Here is a 20,178-nt window from a genome sequence, read left to right on the forward strand (position 1 = left end):
TCAGCGCGTCATCGCGTGCGGCCGCGTCACCTAATGGCGCCTGGCAATGGCCGGCGGCCGCGGCCCTTCGCTCTCCCTCGGTCCTCGGGGTGTCAGGGACAGCTTCGCATCGCCTTGTCTCGCTTCTTCCGGGCCACAGGTCCCGCTAGACACGCTCCGCCTTTAACACTCAAGCCAGATTCTCAGACCCTTCCCTCGCTCTCGCGACCACTGCTGCCTTCTCCATCCCACCGACCCCCCCGCCCATTTCCCGTTCTCAGGAGTTGGCTTGGAGTGCCAGACCCTCTATCACGGCGATTCTAGGAAAGAGCCTGCCTCTTCCTACCCTTCCCCGGCCGCCGAGCGACTTCAAGTTTCCGTGCCCCGGAATGAAGGGTTCAAGCCCCAACCTACTGCTCCCTCCGCCGCCGCCCCTGCCCCGCTGACTCTGCTCCTCTCCTTCTGCTCCCAAGCCTCTTCCCACTTCCTTGACTTTTATAAACCTCTCTACTGCCTCCACACCGACCCTCCAGGATTACTTTTCTCGGGCACCCACTCTGGGGGTGGGCGGGCAAGAAGCTTCGTTGACCAAACTTGTTAATCCCACTTCAAAAATTGCTAAACACGGTGGCTCATGCCTGTAATCTCAGCACTTTGGGAGGCCGAGGCGGGTGGATCACAAGGTCAGGAGATCGAGACCATCCTGGCTACATGGTGAAACCCTGTCTCTACTAAAAATACAAAAAAATTAGCCGGGCGTGGTGGTGGGCGCCTGTAGTCCCAGCTACTCGGGAGGCTGAGGCAGGAGAATGGCGTGAACCCGGAAGGCGGAGCTTGCAGTGAGCCCAGATCGCTCCACTGCACTCCAGCCTGGGCAACAGAGCGAGACTCCGTCTCAAAAAAAAAAAAAAAAAAAAAAAGTTGCTAAACCATTTGGCGCAAGTACTGAAAATGTTCAGGGTCTAAAAGAGAGTAACTATTGTGAGAATAACTTAAATAAAAAATAATCTGCATGTCCCAACCTCTTTTCCTTATCTCATCCTTTTGGACTTTCACGGTATTTCTGGTCCCAGTTTACGTTGGCCCCAGGCTAAAATGTAGTCAGACCATGCAGCCATTGTTGACAGCATCAGCATCCAGGATGCCTGAGTGCCCTTTGGTGGTGTTAAGCATTTGACCAACAACACAGGGGATGGGTGTGAAATAAAAATGTTTTATATAATATATATATATACACACACACACACACGGCAATCCAAGTAGTAAACTTAAGAAGGAAGAATGTGGAATGTGGAGGGACAAAATTCCAAACGAATGGAGGTTTTTTTTTTTTTTTTTTTTTTTTTTGGTGTTTGTTGTTTTGTTTTATTTACGATAATTCCCCTTCTGACCAAGTACAATTTTAGTACTTGCACAAATACTGGTGGAAGTGATATTAAAATTTAAGCCAGTAGATATGAAATCTTTTTGTAATTGCAAGGGAATATCATCTACAAATGCCCCAACTCCAGCCTCAGCCTCTCACCTCATCCTCCCACCCTATGATTACCAGACCACCACATCCCATCCCACTTCCCTGAGGCCATTGATAATGTCTGCTATTTCCTTGCCAGCCTCCAAAATTAGCTATCTCTCCCTAGCCACAAGCCCCTAGCTTCTACCCCTTCTAACCTCATCTATTGGCCCTCTTGGCCACGTATTTCAAGGTAGCCTTGGTGCCAGGTTAAGAGGAGGACAGGCCGGCCGGCGCGGCGGCTCACACCTGTAATCCCAGCACGTTGGGAGGCCAAGGAGGGTGGATCACGAGGTCAGGAGATCGAGACCGTCCTGGCTAACACGGTGAAACCCCATCTCTACTAAAAAATACACACACACACACACACACACACACACACACACACACACACACACACACAAAAGCTAGCCGGGCGAGGTGGTGGGCGCCTGTAGTCCCAGCTACTCCAGAGGCTGAGGCAGGAGAATGGCTTGAACCCAGGAGGCGGAGCTTGCAGTAAGCCGAGATCGCGCCACTGCACTCCAGCCTGGGCCACAGAGCAAGACTCCGTCTCACAAAAAAAAAAAAAAAAAGAGGAGGACAGACCATAGAACAATTGAGGCAGGCAGTGCTCAGGTTACTTGGGCATTATTTCAGACTACCAATGCCTGTTCTCCCCATTTAACTAATAGGGTACTGGTTGGGTGTGAGACAATATGCTTTGTAGAAAGAAAATCAGGAAGGAAGGGGCGGCATAGGAACAAGCTCCCAAAAATAGGAATTATTCTGTTTTTAGTTGCAAGTGTATCTCAAAAAATTGCCAGACTAACTCAGTTTCTGTAATACACTTACAGTCATTACTCTTTGCCAGATCATGGATATTTACAATACAGCAGGACTTGCATGACTTGCCCAAAGTTATTCAGAACCTTTGTAAGTGGTAGAAGTGGAATTAATATTTAAGTCAATAGGTATGGAGAACTTTGTTGGCTAATCTATGTTTCAGGACAATATAGCATACAACTCTATGAAAATAACCAGGAAATATTAAGGAAATAATTTCACAGAAAAATGGTCAGAATTGACTCAAAACAAGTGGGGAATTTCATTAAAACGAAATTTTGAAAGGAAAAATTTAAAATACATATTAAAAGCTGGCTGGGTGCGGTGGCTCACACCTGTAATCCTAGCACTTTGGGAGACCGAGGTGGGCAGATTGCCTGAACTCAGGAGTTCAAGACCGCAACATGGTGAAACCCTGTCTCTACTAAAAATACAAAAATTTTTCTGGCGTGGTGGCGTGTGCCTGTAGTCCCAGCTACTTGAGAGGCTGAGGGATGAGAATCTCTTGAATCCTGGAGGAGGAGATTGCAGTGAGCTGAGATCACACCACTACACTCCAGCCTGGGTGACAGAGCAAGAATCCATCTCCACAAAAATAAATAAATGCAGGCATACATACATATAAAAAGCAAGATGCAGACAGTTTGTATGATATGCTATCAACTGGGTAAAAATGTAAGGGCAATGGATAGATATCCATACATTGTACTTGAATATTCACAGACTGTGTCCAGAAGGCTACACGAAAAGCTGGTAACTGGTTGCCTGTGGGGAGAGAAACTGGCAATAGGGGTGGATTGACTTGCAAGTGAAGACTATTCATTGTGTGTGAAGCAGTTTGGAATTTTAAACGTATACATGTATTAGTTTTTTAAAAGTTGCCAAATATCTCCCCTCTTCTCGCACCCTCAAAGTGCTGGACCCAGATGATTTCATAGGCTATTCATTCAAGCCTTCACAGAGCAGATAATTCCTACACTGTATAAATTGTTCAAGAGAGAAGAAAAGGCAAAGTTTACAAATTTATTCTAGGGACCTAGCGTAAACATGGTACCACATCTGAAAAAGATAGTACTAAAAAGAAAACTATATATCATCTTGCTTGTAAATATATATCTACAGGCCAGGCATGGTTAGATTAAGGCTCACACCTGTAATCCCAGCACTTTGGGAATCCAAGAGAGGAGTATCACTTGCGCCCAAGAGTTCGAGATTAGCCTGGGCAACACAGGGAGACCCTGTCTCTACAAAAAAGTAAAAATAAAAACTTGCTGAGAGGCCAGGCACGGTGGCTCACGTCTGTAATCTCAGCACTTTGGGAGGCCGAGGCAGGCGAATTGCCTGAGCTCAGGAGTACAAGACCAGCCTGGGCAACATGGTGAAACCCCGTCTCTACTCAAATACCAAAAAAATTTAAAAAAATAAAAATTAGCTGGGCATGGTGGGGTGCACCTGTAGTCCCAGCTACTCGGGAGGCTGAGGCAGGAGAATTGCTTGAACCCAGGAGGCAGAGGTTGCAGTGACCCGAGATCATGCCACTGCACTCCAGCCTGGTGACAGAGCAAGACTCCATCTCTCAAAAAAAAAAAAAAAAAATTAGCCGAGAATGGTGGCACACACCTGTGGTCTCAGCTACTTGGGAGGCTGAGGTGGAAAGATTGCTTGAACGAGGGAGGCAAGGCTGCAGTAAGCTATAATCATGCCACTGCACACCAGCCTGGGTGACACAGGAAGACCCTGTCTCAAAACAAAATTTTTAAAAATATATATATATGTACACACACACACACACATGCATACACACAAACACCTTAAACAAACTGTTAGCAAATAAAATATGACAACTTAATGTGACAAAAAATATCTGTCTCAAAACCAACATCATGATATACCTGGTATTCACATTAAATCCAGGAACAAGGCAAGAATACTTTTTATCCCCCCTGTTATTTAGCACTGTTCTGGAAGTGCCTGAAAATGTCCTTAGATTCTTCTTCGTCTTGGGACAAAGGCCGGCTCCATTCTCCCTGAGGCCATTGGTCCCACTGAATACTCTCACCTATTAACACTAGCTTAAACCTCAGTCTCCAATACACAAGCAACCCTACAGCCCTACAAACTCCACATGCGTTTCCCACTTTCAGCATTTTCTTTTCTTGGTGCTTGCCTTTCCCGAAGTATAGCACTTCTCTGTATAAATATAGCTCTTATCTGTGCACTTAACCCTTCCTAGTGTAACCATAGCTTTTCTTCAGTCTCAAAAAATTACTGACAGATCCTTCCCTAACCTCTCTATTTACCTCCACCTCTTTCCCTTCTCCATTCCTGCCTTGGTCCAACCCAATTCCCTACCCTTACCCCATTCCCTAGTCCTTTCCCACTTCCCTGAAGATTTCCCTAACCAATCTCCCTAACTCCTCTACCATGTACCTCATCCCTGGGCTTTTTCAGCACCCTGACTAAAGATTGCATTGTCATTGGGCTAGGAGGAGGTCAAGTTATAAAGTGATTGGGGATGCAGTCAGTATTCAGGTTCCCTGGGTGCCTTTTCAGGGTACACATATCGGTTCCCTGTTAACAAACAGGGTAAGAGATAATTATGAGATGAAGTAGAGTGCCCTATATTTTTGCATTAGGCAATTCACAAAAACTCCAAAGTACCTCTGAAGGTAAAATAATGTGATACACATAAACAAACTCACAGAATAGGAATTGCCATAATATTTTTTTTTTTTTCTTGAGATGGAGTCTCACTCTGTCGCCCAGACTGGAGTGCTATGGTACAATCTCAGCCACTGCAAATTCTGCCACTCAGGCTCAAGCGATTCTCGTGTCTTAGCTTTCTGAGTACCTGGGATTATAGGCACCCACCACCACACCCTGCTGATTTTTGTATTTTTAGTAGAGACAGAGTTTCACCATGTTGGCCAGGCGGGTCTTGAACTCCTGACCTTAGGTGATCTGCCTGTCTCAGCCTCCCAAAGTGCTGGGATTACAGGCATGAGCCACCACGCCAGGCCTATTTTTTCAATTACAAGTATATCTAGCAACATTTATAATTGTGTATGCCCACATAAATTACTCTCTTTCAAACCATGAACATTTTCAGTAGAGAAGTTAACATTTGCTTTCTTTTTTTTTTTAATTATGTATTTTTGAGACAGAGTCTCACTCTGTCACCCAGGCTGGAGGAACAGTGGCATGATCTCTGCTCACTACAGCTTCAAACTGCCAGGTTCAAGAAATCCTCCTGCCCCAGCTTCCTGAGTAGCTGGGACTACAGGCACATGCCACCACACCCGGCTAATTTTTTGTATTTTTAGTAGAGACAGGGATTTGCCATGTTGCTCAGGTTGGTCTCCAACTCCTGACCTCAGACAATCCATCCACCTTAGCCTCCCAAAGTGCTAGGATTACAGGCCTGAGCCACATGAGCCACACAGTGAGACTCTGTCTCAAAAAGAAAAGAAAAGAAAAGAAAGAAAGAAAGAAAGAAAGAAAGAAAGAAAGAAAGAAAGAAAGAAAGAAAGAAAGAAAGAAAGAAATTAATTTAATCCCCAATGTGGCAATGTTGGGAGATAGGACCTGTCGGGAAGTGTTTGGGTCATCGCAGTGGATTCCTCATGAGTAGATTAATACCCTCTCTCAGGGGCGCTTGAGTTCTCACTCTATTAAGTCTCACAAGAGCTGGTTGTTAAAAAGAGCCTGTCACCTCCCCACCCTTGCTTCCTCTTTTGTCATGTGATCTCTTTACACACACTGGCTTTCCTTCTGCTTTTCACAGTGAGTTGAAGCAGCCTGAAGCCCTCATCTGATGCAGAAAATCAATCTTGAACTTTCCAGTCACCAGAATCATGAGTCAAATAAACCTCTTTTCTTTATAAACTACCCGGTCTCGGGTATTCGGTTATAACAACACTAAATGGACTAAGATATATGTGTGTGGTACATTAAACAAGAAAAGCAGCTTATAAAAATACTATTTATGTAAACAGAAGGACTAATGAACACACAAGAATTCAATTTCCCTACCAGTATCCATGTCCCCCTTATTATTTAACAGACCTGTACTTTTGTTCAGGCCCAGGCAATAAATCACAATTGATTCAAATCAATCATGACGATCCTGTTCTCCAATTTCCCAGCTTTACCCACAGGAATGACCATATGATCCAGTTTTGGATAATGAGAATAAAACAGAAGTTATGTGGGTAGGTTTCTGAGAAAGCAATTATTTTATTAAGTAGAGGACACACATTCAGCTTGCATGGCTTATTCCTCTCAATCTTCTTGTCTTGAATATAGACGTGATGTCTGGAGATGCAAGAATGCAACAACCATCTTGCCACCGACAGAAGAAAAAGATGAGAACAAAAGTCCAAGTGATAAGGATGCCCTTTTCATGTTCTGTGAACTATAAAGAAAAGAAAAGAAAAAAAAAAAAAGAAAAGAAAAGCAGGACAGGCATAGTGGCTCATTCATATCAGCAATTTGGGAGGCCAAGGCGGGCAGATCACTTGAGGCCAGGAGTTTGACACCAGCCTGACCAACATGGTGAAACCCCATCTCTACTAAAAATACAAAAATTAGCCGGGTGTAGTAGTGCATTCCTGTAGTCCCAGCTACTTGGGAGGATGAGGCATGAGAATCATTTGGACCCAGAAGGCAGAGATTGCAATGAGCTGAGATCATGGCACTGCACTCCAGCCTGGGCAACAAAAGCAAGACTGACTCAAAAAAAAAAAAAAATTAAATTAAATTAAAAATTAAAAAAACACAGTCATCACATATATTGTAAAAAGCAATACAAATATCTTCATTAAAAATGGGGATATAAGCTAGGCACAGTGGCTTACACCTGTAATCTCAGCACTTTGGGAGGCCAAAGTGGGCGGATCACTTGAGATCTGGAGTTTGAGACCTGCCTGGCCAACATAGAGAAATCCTGTCTCTAGTAAAAGTACAAAAAATAAGCATAAATGAGCCAGGCTTGGTGGCAGGGGCCTATAATCCGAGCTACTTGGGAGACTGAGGCAGGAGAATCACTTGAACTCGGGAGGCAGAGGTTGTGGTGAGCCAAGATTGTGCCACTGCACTCTAACCTGAGGCGACAGAGTGAGATTCCATCTCAAAAAAACTAAAATAAAATAAAATAAAAATAAAAGTTGAGGGGTGGAGCAGGGGAGGATATATCAGGCCAGGCGAGGTGGCTCACGCCTGTAATCCCAGCACTTTGGGAGGCTGAGGTGGGCAAATCACTTGAGGTCAGGCCAACATGGCCTGGCCAACATGGTGAAACCCCATCTCTAATAAAAATAGAAAAATCAGCCAGGTGTGGTGCCAGGCACCTGTAATCCCAGCTACTCAGGAGACTGAGACAGGAGCATTGCTTGAACCCGGGAGGTGGATCTCAGTGAGCTGAGATGCTGTCTCAATTAAAATAAATAAATAAATAAAAAGGGCATATACCATATGAGAAAGTAAAATGCTAAAAATAAAGTAAAATATATCTTATTGCTGCAGTTGTCTGTCTATTCCTGGATTTCCTCCAGAAGGCACAGCCTGAGACAAGGACTTTCATGTTAGTGTTGATATTGGAAAGTCATCCCATGTAACAGGAACGGGGAACATGAAAGATTGAAGCAGAAAAGGAGGGAAAGTCGTTAAAAGAATATATTTCCAGCTGGGCACCTGGGGGTCAATCCCACTGAGGAGCCATGTAGAATGCGGTTCAGAGTTGTCCACTGGAGGGACAGAAGAGTAGGAATCTCTCTACAGCTCCTGTATCCCATTGGTCAGCAGTCACTACTTGCAGTGTTAATTTCCTTTCACCTCCAGACTTGTACATGCTTCAGAATATTAGAACAGGTTCCCACAGGCAAGAAGAAGCCTGTGGACTTCTGTGAGATAAAGCACAGTATAGGCAAAGTACTGTCAGGTTGAACCTGCCTACAGAGTGGTGGGTGGAAAGAATACAAGGCAGGGCTTGAAAGGTATTTGATGCCTACTCTAAACGCAAGGCGACAGTCATCTGAAAAACAGTGGTGGTAGTAGGAGTGTCAAGGAAGCAATTTTACTTGCTTGATGTAGTGAATAAGCAGACAAACTCTGGAACCAGACTATCTGGGTTTGAAACTCAACTCCATCATTAGTAAATCGTGTCATTTTGGACAAGTTACTAAATCTCTCCATGCTTCAGTTTCATCATCGGTAAAATGGAGATAACAATAGCTGCCTAATAGAGTTTTGAGGACTGAGTTAAATGTTAGCTATTAATATTTACAATAGAAACACATGTTTGGCCAGGGGCGGTGGCTCACGCCTGTAATCCCAGCACTTTGGGAGCCGAGGTGGGCGGATCATCTGAGAAACCGGGTTGGTTTCAAGACCAACCCTGCCAACATGGGGAAACCCCGTCTCTACTAAAAATACAAAAATTAACCAGACATGGTTGTGTGTGCCTGTAATCCCAGCTACTCAGGAGGCTGAGGCAGGAGAATTGCTTAAACTCAGGAGACAGAGGTTGCAATTAGCCAAGATCGAGCCACTGCACTCCAGCCTGGGTAACAGAGCAAGACTCCATCTCAATCAATCAATCAATCAATCAATCAATATTAAAAAAAAAAAAAAAAGGAAACACATGTCTGCTGCCCATCCCCACCCGATTTTGCCCTTCCAGACTCTCATCTATTCCCTCACTGGAGACAGAAGATCTTTTATTTTCTGTTGTTTATAACTTCAGAATTTGGGCCCCTGTTCTTTCTTTCCCATTAACTTGAGTGACCTGTGTGAGAGACAGACAGACAGATACCACACAAGGATGGTAGGACAAGAACTTTTACTTTTTCTTACATAAAAATTTTACACAAAAAACATTACATTCCTTGTAAAAATTGAGAACACATAGTTATGTAAAAATATGAAGTTAACTGTTCTGTGTCTGTTAGAATATGTTTTGTTTTGTTTTTTGTTTTTGTGTGTGTATGTTTTTTGAGACAGAGGCTCTCTCTGTTGCCCAGACTGGAGTGCAGTGGTGTTATCTCAGCTCACTGCAACCGCCACCTCCCAGGTTCAGGTGATTATCATGCGGCAGCCTACCGAGTAGCTGAGATTACAGGCGCATGCCACCACACCGGCTAATTTTTGTATTTTTAGCAGAGACGGGTTTTACCTTGTTGGCCAGGCTGGTCTTGAACTCCGGACCTCAAGTTATCCTCCTGCCTCAGCCTCCCATAGGGCTGGGATTACAGGTGTGAACCACTGCGCCTGGCCAGAATGTTTTTGTTTTTGAGTAAGACAAAATCAACCCACACTGCCAGTGATGGATTGGAGAGAGCAAGGCCCATGAATAGAGAATTGAGATGGGGAGTGTTGGGGTCAGGCAGTTGGAAGGTGAAATAAAACTATTCTGTCAACAAAGTCAGGCCAAGGGGCTGAGGGAAGCTGAGGCGTGAGATGGAACTTGGATAAACTGAGTGGTGAATGCTAGTATGTAGCTAGCCAATGGGAGATGTTCCTTCCTCTACTGTTTTCTGTTGTTCCTTCTGCTTTCTTTTTCTGGTCCTTCACTACCTCGCTTCTTGGCAGCAGTGCCTCCCCTTTTTGTAACTGAAAAAAAGGTAAACATAGGGCCACTGTGGACGAATGTATGGTCAATGTTTGTTCTGAATGAGTGCATCTAAAAAGTGCACTTCTGAAAAGCAAACAAAACCTACGCAATTAGGTTGCCATTAAAATGACACACAGTGCAAAGAGCAATGTGTCTATTGTACTACACACTCATACTTTCCACCCCTCCCCCATCACTTTCTTGAGAAGGATGAGCCTAACAAGGAAAGAGGAAGAATAGCAAAGGAAAGGACACCCTTAGGAGTGGGCAACAGCAACTCAATACTTCCCATGCTTTCCATGTTAAAGTTTGAAGTAAACTTAAATATAAAAAACACCACACGAGGTGTTTTTGATGTAGTGAATAAGCATACAAATTCCACAGGTGCGGTGGCTCATGCCTGCAATCCCAGCACTTTGGGAGGCTGAGGCAGGCAGAGCTCACTTGAGCCAAGAGTTCAAGACCAACCTGGGCAACATGGCAAAACCCCATATCTACAAAAAAATACAAAAATTAGCCGGGCCTGGTGGTAGGTGCCTGAAGTCCCAGCTACTTGGGGGGCTGAGACAGGAGGATTGCTTGAGCCCAGGAGGTTGAGGCTGCAGTGAGTCCACTGCCCTCCAGCCTAAGCAGCAGAGCAACTCAAGAAAGAAAGAAAGAAAGAGAAAAAAGAAAGAAAGAAAAGAAAAAAAGAGAGAGAGAAAGAGAAAGATATAAAAAAGAAAAGGAAAAGGAAAGAAAAAGGAAGGAAAGATGAACCACGAGGAATCATTTTAAAGTTTCCTCTCTAATAAGATTGGGAACAGAGACTCCTGCGAGTGGACATGACCAAGGGCAGCAGAGGCCACTGAGTTCCTAACACACTGCAGTCCCTTAGGATGAGTAGATGACTCTCTAATATCTGAACTACTTGGATGCAGATGTATGTATGTATGTGTGTGTGTGTTTATTTATTTATTTTTTGAGGCTCACTGCAGCCTCAAACTCAGGCCTTCAAGTGCTTCTCCTGCCTTGGCCTCCCAAAGTGCTGGGATTACAGGTGTAAGCCACTGCTAACAGCCTACACAAATTTAAAATATAGTTAATTCTTCAGTCCAGCCCTCCAAATTATTTCCTACCTCTGTCTATGTGTGGATTCTCAGAAAAGCACAAATCTTTAATGTATGTGAAACGAGGTCTAAGAAAAAGCAAGCGATAAAAGCTCAGGGAAGGAGACAAGACCATCTCACTCCTACACTTTGATCCTACTGAGACCTACAATCCACTGATTTGCCACAGTTTTACTGTCTTTCATCCCCCTGATGTCCACTTTTCTCTCCTTATTCAGTTTAAACTCCACTGGCAATCACCACAATCATTTCTTTGCAACATTCTCAACTCCCTTACCCCTCTTTTGCTTTTATTGCACTCATTTGGCAAGAGTACAGACCTGGTTAAACCCAACACTCTATATACTTGGTGTTTGCATCGTCAGCTAAATGTTATCAGAGCAAAACATACAACTTAGCTGACTGGTCTCACTTTAAGGGACCACAAAGCTTCATAGACCTTTAATGCTGCCTGGTGATCACACAAATTTCTTAAGTCCATTTACTTGCCCACTCACCTAAAGATTATATCATACCTTCTTTCTCCTCAAAACTTCAATGTCTCCTCTCCAATTCTGAATTTCAGATGAAAACTTTGTCCCCTAATTCACTGAGAAAATAAAAGCAGTCCAAAGAGACCTTCTATTGACCACACATGTACCCACTTGTTAGTATCCATAAGCACATTCTCTGCCATTGCTCCTCACAACCATCTGTATTATCTAAGTCACTTATACACTAGGTTTGATCCCATATCTTCCTACTCAAGGATAACATCTCAAGAGTAAAAGGAAAAGTTCACATACACGAAATGACTGCATTTAAGTCTCCTAGCAGATTAAAAATATTAACTAACATCTGCATGAACTCTACTATTTTGCAAACTAATTTCACATACATTTTTGTACCTTATCTTCACAAAATTTCTATGAGGTAGGTTTTATTCTTGTTTCCATTTTGCAAGAAAATGAGACTCTAAAGAGGTAAATTATTTGCTCCAAATTGCTCGGAAATTTGGTTAGTGGTAAAGATGGAATTGAAATTTAGGCCAAGAATAATAATGGAAAATTGGTTTTTATTTTTAATTTACATGAGAGTGCTATGTACAAATCTGTGCAAATAAGCTTGAAAGCGTCAAGGAGATAGACTATTTCTTAGAAAAATTTAAGTGTTCAAACTGACCCAAGAGAATTTAGGAAACCTCATCAGAACAATGACTATGTAAAAATACATTTAAAACTGTCAGAGAATCAGGCTGGCGCCATGACTCACTCCTGTAATCTCAGCACTTTGGGAGGCCGAGGCGGGCGAATCACTTGAGGTCAGGAGTTTGAGACCAGCCTGGCCAAAATAGCAAAACCATGTCTCTACTAAAAATGCAAAGCTTAGCCGGGCGGGGTGGCACATGCCCATAATCCCAGCTACTCCATAGGCTGAGGCATGAGAATCGCTTGAACCCAGAAAGCAGAGGTTGCAGTGAGCCGAGATCGTGCCAGTGCACTCCAGCCTGGGCTTCAGAGTGAGACTCCATTTCAAAAACAAACAAACAAACAACTATCAGAGAAGCAATCCTCTAAATCAAAAGTTGACAAATATTTTCTGTAAAAGGCTAGCTAGTAAATGTTTTAGGTTATGCAGACGATCAATTGTCTCTGTTGCACATTATTCTTTGTTTTATGTCTTTTTGTTTTGGGTTTTACAGACCTTAAAAATGCAGAAACCAGTCTGACACGGTTGTTCCTGCCTGTAATTCCAGTACTTTGGGAGGTCGAGGCAGGAGGATCACTTGAGCCCAGAAGTTCGAGGCCAGCCTGGGTAACATGGAGAAACCCCATCTCTATAAAAAGTTTAAAAATTAGCCTGGCATGGTTTCACACACCTGTAGTCCCAGCTACTCTGGAGGCTGAAGTGGGTGGACCACTTGAGACCAGGAGTTCAAGGTTACAGTGAGTTATGACGGTGCCACTGCACCCTAGCCTGTGCAGCAGAATGAGATCTTGTCTCAAAAACAAACAAACAAACAAACGAAAACAAAAACAAAACAAAGCAAAAAAAAAACCCCTATGCTGTTTAGTTTCCAAATATTTGGGAATTTTTCAAGGTATCATTTGTTATCAACTTCTCATTTAGTTTCCTTCTGGTTTGAGAACATATTTTGTGTGGCTTATATTCTTTTAAATTTGTTAAGTTTTGTTTTATGACTTAGAATATAGTCTGTGTTGGTGAATGATTCAAGTGCACTTGGAAAGAATGTCTCTTCTGCTGTTGCTGGGTGGAGTGTTACCAATTAGGTCAAGTTGGTTGATAATGTACTTCATGTTATCTATGTTCTTACAGATTTTCTGCCTACTTGTTCTATCAATTACTGAGAGAGGAGTGCTATATATAATATATATAGTACTAATATACATAGTACACATTATATATATGTATGTATTTTGTAGAGACAGGGCCTCATTATATTGCCTAGTCTTGTCTCAACTCCTAGGCTCAAGTGATCCTCCCACCTCAGGCCTTCCAAAGTGCTTCAATTACAGGTAAGCCACCTTACCCAGCCATGTTGCTGCTTTTTAAACAGTCAGTTTAAAAAGCAGCAACATGGCTAGAGTTCAGTGGTGCAATTGTAGCTCACTGCAGCCTTCAAGTCATTCTCCCACCTCAGCCTCCCGAGTAGCCGGGACCACAGGTACGCACCACCATATTCGGCTAATTATTAAGTCTTTTGTTATTATTTTATTTAAGACTTGTTATTTTATTTAAATAATAAGAAATAAAAGTCTTTCTATTCACACACGTAATTACCCTTTCTAATGCTTTTCATTTCTGTGTATTTTGTGTATAGATCCAGGTTTCCAACTGGTGTCATTTGTCTACCACTTGAAGAAATTTTAAAAGTATTTTTTGTAGTGTGTGTCTACTGGAAATGAATTATTTCAGTGGTTTTATGTCTGAAAATAGCTTTATTAAAACTTCAGTGGGGCCAGGCATGGTGGCTCACATCTATAATTCCCGCACTTTGGGAGGCCAAGGCGGGTGGATTGCTTGAGCTCAGGAGTTTGAGACCAGCCAGGGAAACACAGTGAAACTCCATCTCTACAAAACATACAAAAAATTAGCCAGGCATAGTGACTGTGGTCCCAGCTACTCCAGAGGGTGAGGTGGGAGGATCACCTGAGCCCAGGGAGGTTGAGGCTGCAGTAAGCTGTGATCACGCCGCTGAACTCTAGCCTGGGCGACAGAGTGAGACCCTGTCTCAAAAGAAAGAAAAGAAAAGAAAAGAAAAGAAAAGAAAAGAAAAGAAAAGAAAAGAAAAGAGAAAAGAAAAGAAAAGAAAAAGAAAAAGAAAAAGAAAAAGAAAAAGAAAAAGAAAAAGAAAAAGAAACTTCAGGGCCAAGTGTGGTGGCCCACGCTTGTAATCCCAGCACATTGGGAGGCAAAGGTGGGAAGATTGCTTGAGCCAGGAGTTTGAGATCAGTTTGGGCAGGATGGCAAGAACCTGTCTCTGCAAAAAACTTAATAATTAGCCAAATATGGTGGTGCATACCTGTCCCAGCTACTCAGGAAGCTGAGGTGGGAGAATGACTTGAACCCAGGAAGTTAAGGCTGCAGTGAGCTACAATTGAACCGTTGAACTCTAGCCTACGCAACAGAATGAGACCTTGTCTCAAAAAAACAAATTAATTCTGAGTCTGATGCCTTCCCTGGAAAACCTAAGCGAATAAATAAAACTTCAGGGATTTTGTAACAGCTTTATTGCAATATAATTCACATGTCCTATGATTCACTCCTTTCAAGTGTACAATTGAATGATATTTGATATATTCACAGAGATATGCATCTATCACCACAATCAATATTATAACACTTTCATTGTCCCAGACAAGAACTCTGCACCCCTTAGCCATCATCCTCAAATCCCCCATTGCCCACCACCAGTGCTGGGCAACCACTAACCTACATTTGCCTGTTCTGCACATTTTATATAAATAGAATCATACAATATGTGGGCTTCTTTCACTTAGCATAGTGTTTTCAAGTTTCATCCATGCTGTAGCATGAATGTAGTATTTAATTCCTTTTTACAGCTGAATAATATTCCATTGTACAGACATGCCATGTTTTGCTTACCCATTCATCAATTCATGGACATTTGGTTATTTCCATTTTTCAGTAATGCTGCTGTGAACTTTTGCATGTAGTACATGGACATAAGTTTTCATTGCTCTTGAGTATGTATCTAGGAGTGAAATTGCTGGGTCTTATGGTTACTCCGTATTTAACCTTTTGAGGAACTTTCAAGCCATTTACCAAAATATCTATGCCATTTTACATTTCCACTAGCAATGTATGAGGCCTTCAATTTTTTTCACATCCTTACCAGCATATGTTATTACATATATTTTCAATTATAGCTGTCCCCTAGTGGGTGTGAAGTGATATATAATTTTGGATTTGATTTGCATTTCACATATGTCACAGATATCACAATTACACGGTGTTGAGCATCTTTTCATTTCCTTAATGACAATTTATGTAGCTTCTTTGGGGAGATATCTATTCAAATCCTCTACCTATTTTTAAATTGAGTTATTTGTCTTTTTAAAGAGTTCCTTATATATTATAGATACAAGTTTCTTGTCAGAAATACACTTTGCAAATATTTTCTCTCATTTTGTGGGTTGCTTTTTCAACTTCTTTATGGTATCTATCTTAGTTCATTTTCTGTTGCTATAACAATGCCACAGACTGGGTAATTTATAGAGAAAATAAGTTTATTTAGTTCATGGTTCTGGAGGCTAGGGAGTCCAAGAGCATTGCACCAGCATTTGGTGAGGGCCTTCTTACTGTGTCATAACATGGCAGAGGGCATCACATGGCTAGAGGACAAGAGCAAGAGGCCACAGAAAGCTTGCTTTTATAGCAAAGTCACTCTCATGATAACAAGCCCACTCCCATGATAGTGATACTAATCCATCCATGAGGGAAAAAGGATTAAGTTCCCAACACATAGGCTAGGCACAGTGGCTGACACCTGGAATTCCAGGTGAGCCCAGTAAGCCATAGTGGCACCACTGCACTCCAGCCTGGGCGACAGAGTGAGATTCTGTCTCAAAAAAAAAAAAAAAAAAAAAAAGTTTCTGACGCATAAACTTTTGAGAGACACATAGAAAACATGGCAGTATTTGTTGATGCATGAAAATTTCTAATTTCATGCATCAAAGGATGCATGGTGAATAAATTATTATTGGTTATCTTTTGTTGCTTGTGCTTTTGGTATCATACCTAACCTAAGGTCATGAAGATTTGCAGTTACATTTTCCTCTGAAAATTTTATTGTTTTAGCACCTACTTTTAGGTTTATTATCCATTTTGAGTTAACTTTCATATATGGTATAATATAAGGTCTAAGTTCAACTTTTGCAGCTGGATATTCTGTTATTCCAACATCATGTGTTGAAAACACTACTCATTCCCCCCGTGAATTGTTTTGGTATCCTTGTTGAAATCAATTGACCATCAAAGTAAAGGTTTATTTCTGAACTCTTAATTAAATTCCATTGATCCATATGTCTATTCTTATGCCAATACAACACAGTTTTGTTTGTTGTACTTTTGTAGTGAATTTTAAAATCAGAAAGTGTGGGTTCTCCAACTCTGTTCCTCTTTTTTTTCTATGAAATTTATTGTATCTACACTAAAAGACTTCTTCTGAGGGGAAGTATTTTTTTAACCGTGTTATGATCCTACACAGCTGCCCAGAGTAGGATACTATCATAAGTCATTAACATGCCATAGAAGTTTTAAATAAATAAAATCTACAAAACATAAGTTATGTACAAATATCTTAGTCACGTTTACAAACCTACGTATTAGGTTGGTGCGAAAGTAATTGCCCTTAAATCTCTTGCTTCATATTTAAACTCTGAACAGATACCAACAACATTCCTTTTCATGAAGTTCACTGTCTAAAAATGCATTTCATTTATTAAAAGTAATGGCAAAACCGCAATTACTTTTGCACCAACCCAGTACAATAAAGCAAATGTAAACACTAAATGCAGCATGAGAATGATCAAGCGATGCCCAGAGACAACCACTTTTTGGTGAGTCTGCCCCCCAGGAGCCGGCACCAGCCAGCCCTGGAGTCAGGCCATTCAACCCTTCCAAAATCAACTGGGCTGGCCCTTAGAGGAGAAAAAAGGTCTGAAGATGTCATAGACCTGAAGGACTGGAAAGTTGGTGAGAGGTTGCCTGCCAGCCTTCCACCCCGCAAGTCTGAGGCACACGGAGAAGAAGACAGCACAGAGGCTTAGCCTGTGTGCCTAGGCCCCAGAGGCTCCTGCCATCTGGGGCTCCAACAGGCATTTTGCTGCTTTGGGAGGCAAGTCCGTGGAATGGTAACTGCTTAAGTAAAATCAGAAGGTCCAGAAAATGTTTCCTAATTCAGTAACCTTCCTGACTCTTTGCCAGAAACAGGCCCAAATAGTGAGGGGTGGAGTTGGGGGACACATGATCATGAGCACTGACGATGCTTCAGTGGGATCTCAGAAAGAAGGCACACATTGACCTGATTTGGTGGAGAACTTCTAGAAGATTTGCAATGTCCTAGACACAACTAAATCCTATCAGTACAGCAGAGTGGGGGCTATGAGGCAGGTGTGATGAAAGGGTACTTCTCCATCCAGTGACCAAGTAATACACATATGTATCACCTGTAACCCACACAAGTGCAATCATGTGAAACCAACTTCACTATGGTAAGAAGAGAAAATAGCCAGCATTGATATTGTGCAGAGTCCTGGGACTGGGCAGGGCCCAGTGGCCACTGCTGTATGCAGCCTGCCCCCTGCCAGCCGTGGGAAGGCAGTTGGAGGGGCATGGGGCTGGGCCCCGGCACCAAGGAGTGAGGCATGGATGTATTGGGTTGTTGGAGGAAGGCAAGAGCCCCCACTTGGAGGCCAAGCATTCACACTGAAAGGCAGCATACCCAGTGCTGGCAACAGGCATGAGGAGCACAGACCAGGAGAAGGAGGAGCTGGATTAAAGCTGTTTACTGCATTGTGAACAACATAGGAAATGTGAGTTTTTCTTTTCTTTTCTTTTCTTTTCTTTTCTTTTCTTTTTTTTTTTTTTTTAGACAGTCTTATTCTGTCGCCCAGGCTGGAGTGCAGTGGCACGATCTCAGCTCACTGCAACCTCCACCTCCTGGGTTCAAGCGATTCTCCTGCCTCAGCCTCCCCAGTAGCTGGGACGACAGGCATGTGCCACCACGCTGGGCTCATTACTGTATTTTTAGTAGAGATGAGATTTCACCATGTTGCCCAGGCTGGTCTCGAACTCCTGGCCTCAAGTGATCTGACTTCCTTGGCCTCCCAAAGTGCTGGGATTATAGGCACGAGCCACCATGCCTGGCCTTTGTTTTGTTTTGTTTTTGTTTTTGTTTTTGAGACAGAGTCTCATTCTGTCACCCAGGCTGGAGTGCAGTGGTGCGATCTGGGCTCACTGCAACCTCCGCTTCCTGGGTTCAAGTGATTCTTGTGCCTCAGCCTCTTGAGTAGCTGGCATTACAGGTGCCCACCACCATGCCCAGCAAATTTTTGTAATTATAGCAGAGATGGGGTTTCACCATGTTGGCCAGGCTGGTCTCGAGCTCCTGACCTTAAGTCATCTGCCTGCCTCGGCCTCCCAAACTGCTGGGATTACAGGTGTGAGCCACCATGCCTGGCTGGAAATGTGACTTTTTCTTGCCCTTCATCTGATTGGGAGAATGGTGTGCAACTGGTATTCAGCACCACATTGTTAACATTTCCTGAAATACAGGACTTTCACGTTTGGTCCTTTGTAAAATTTCTGCAAGCTGCTAATTAGGATCGTAAAGTCCCTATTTTTCCTAAGAGATCGCCCATGGTGGTTAATGCTGATAGCCCAGCAGAAGGAGTTAGTGGACTGGTAGGAAAACCACTTAGTGTAGCTTTCGGGAAGGAAAACTGTTTTGTTTTCCTTTGCCAACAGGAGTGGCTGGCAAAAAGAGTCATCCTTGGACAGCGGAATCTATCTTTTCACCATCTAGAGTTGGAGAAGTAGGAGCCAACTTTCTGGTTATTTCCTTTCCTGAACTGCTAGTTCTTGCCCTTAAATACCTTGCTTCATCTTTTAACCTCTGTACAGAGACCGACAACATTCCTTTTCATGAAGTTCACTTTCTAAAAATGCATTTCACTCAATGGCCTGATTTAGCCTTTGTTCTTAGTCTTCCAGAGAAGGCCGGTGCAGTGGCTCACACCTGTAATCCCAGCACTTTGGGAGGCTGAGGCGGGTGGATTACTTGAGGTCAGGAGTTCGAGACCAGCCTGGTCAACATGGTGAATCTCGGAGGTGGAAGTTGCAGTGAGCCAAGATCTCACCACTGCACTCCAGCCTGGGCAACAGAGCAAGACTCTGTCTCAAAAAAACCCAAAAATACAAACAAACAAACAAAAAAACCAAAGTCTTTTAGTGAAACTATTATTGCCCTTTTTGCTTGCTCCAGGTCATCATTGGCCTGTTCCAGCTCCCTCACATACTTAAGCAACCACACCTCAATGGCCCACATCCGACTTAAATCATCTAATATTGAGACCTGCTTGTAGCTCTGTGCATGTTGATGTTCTGGTTTCTCCTTTAATGCCTCCACTTCATATTTCAGTCTTTGGCTATAAAGTTGCAAGTTTCTATTTCTTTGTTCAGGCTGTGTTAATTGTGCTGCCAAGTCTGCTTCTAAATCTCTGCTTCCTTCCTGAAATTCAACTAACTCATCTCAAGCTTCCTGGAAGCTATGTTTATACTTCAAGGACATTTCCTTCCAGTAAGTAGTTTCATCCTTTAGACTTGAAAAATCGGGTATATGTTCATCATCCATGATCAAAAAAGTGTCTAATGTGTCAAAAGCACACGTTCACCACCGCTTGACCCATGTCTCTGCTCCACTGGTTTGGCCAGGCTAACCCAGCTTCTCAGCTTCATTCCCCTCCACAGCTCTGAGCTCCACTCCATTCTGTTCCTCTTTCTTGAGGTCGTTTAGCTATTCTGGGTCCCTTGAATTTTCATATGAATTTTAAAATCAGCAAATAAATTTCTGGGAAAAAAAGTTGACTGAGTTTTTTTTTTTTTTTTTTTTTTTAATG

At 42.8% G+C, this 20,178-nt stretch overlaps 1 pseudogene; it reads right to left on the reverse strand.

Annotated features, from left to right (window-relative positions):
* Positions 1–17,337: 17,337 nt before the first annotated feature.
* On the reverse strand, positions 17,338–19,913 carry LOC105476730 (nuclear distribution protein nudE-like 1 pseudogene; annotated as a pseudogene).
* Positions 19,914–20,178: the final 265 nt, after the last annotated feature.

This window comes from Macaca nemestrina, chromosome X, assembly GCF_043159975.1.
Source record: "Macaca nemestrina isolate mMacNem1 chromosome X, mMacNem.hap1, whole genome shotgun sequence".
Lineage (NCBI taxonomy): Eukaryota > Metazoa > Chordata > Mammalia > Primates > Cercopithecidae > Macaca > Macaca nemestrina.